The sequence below is a fragment of the Dipodomys ordii genome, unplaced genomic scaffold, assembly GCF_000151885.1.
Source record: "Dipodomys ordii isolate 6190 unplaced genomic scaffold, Dord_2.0 Scaffold69, whole genome shotgun sequence".
Taxonomy (NCBI): Eukaryota; Metazoa; Chordata; class Mammalia; order Rodentia; family Heteromyidae; genus Dipodomys; species Dipodomys ordii.
In genome coordinates this window covers 545,859-547,030 of record NW_012267285.1, presented here as the reverse complement: position 1 = coordinate 547,030, position 1,172 = coordinate 545,859, and the positions used below count along the sequence as shown (strand labels likewise).

General features: G+C 72.0%; 1 protein-coding gene across 1 annotated transcript in view; it reads left to right on the top strand.

Annotated features, from left to right (window-relative positions):
- Nucleotides 1-1,172, top strand: part of Pex5 (peroxisomal biogenesis factor 5) — a 14,146-nt gene that overhangs the window by 5,291 nt on the left and 7,683 nt on the right. The window lies entirely within an intron of this gene.

Below are 1,172 nucleotides of genomic sequence, written 5' to 3'. Positions count from 1 at the left end.
GCGGCCCCCGCCGCCCGGCCACGGCGGCCCGGAGGGCGGTGGAAGTGTCTCCGACCCGCACGGCCCCGAAGGCCGAAGGAGCTTCTAGAAGGTTCCGGCCGGCCTGGACTCCGCCGCCCGCGATCACGGACTCGGAAGGCCGCGGCCCGCCGCCGGGAGTTTATTTTTCTCTACATGAACGTGTGCAAATGACCGAAATAAAAGTGTGAACTGCGCGTGCTCTTGTCGGTCCCGGGGCTTGAACCCGGGTCCCGGGCGCCGTCCCTCGGCTCACGGCGAGCGGGTTCCCCTGTCCCGCCCAGGCTGGCTTTGAACCCGCGGCCTCAGACCCCAGCCTCCTGCGTGGCCGGATGACGGGCGGGAGCCGCCGGCTCCTGCCTTGCGGAGGCGTGGGGAGAAGGACGCGTGTGCGCGTGCGCATCCGTGCGTGCGCCCCGCGCGCCCTGCGCCCTGCGCCCCGCGCCTTTCCGAGGCTGGCGCTCGTCCCCCTGAGCCACGGCTTTTGCTGATCCCTGGCAATGGCGGCCTCACAGACTGTCGTGCCGGGGCTGGCTCTGCACCGCGGTCCCCCGAGCTCGGCCTCCTGCGGAGCCGCCCGTGCGGCCAAAAGTGGGATTTTATTGAGGACGGTGTTTTTTGTTTTATTGTGAAAATACCGTGCGGCGGGTCGCGGTGACGGGGCGAGGCCACGGGTCCGTGTCTGGCCGAGCGTGGCCGCCGCCTGTGCCTCCCTTCCCGTCCAGACACGACCCTAAACACCCCCAGAACAAACCCCCCGGGAAACACGCCCGCCGCGGAGCAGGCCCTCGGGAGGGACCCGCCGCAGCCTGGGCTCCGGGTCTGAGCCTCCCGCCTGCCGTCCCCGCCACGCGGGAGGCTGAGGTGGGAGGATCGCGGGTCGAGGCCGGCCCGGGCAGGAAGGGCCGCGAGGCTCTGATCCCCCATGAACCGCCAGAAAGCCGGGCCTGGCGCCGTGGCTCAGGTGGTGGAGCGCCCGCCTGGAGCTGGGGAGCCGAGGGGCAGCGCCCAGGCCGCGAGCTCAGGCCCCAGGACCGGCACACAATAATCGGCCTCCCCGGCCGCCCCGTCTGCTCGCCGCCCTCCCCCGTGCGGGCCGCGGTGGAAGCGGGGCGCACTCCCGGGTTTGCTGCGTTGACTCTCCTCCAGCGCCG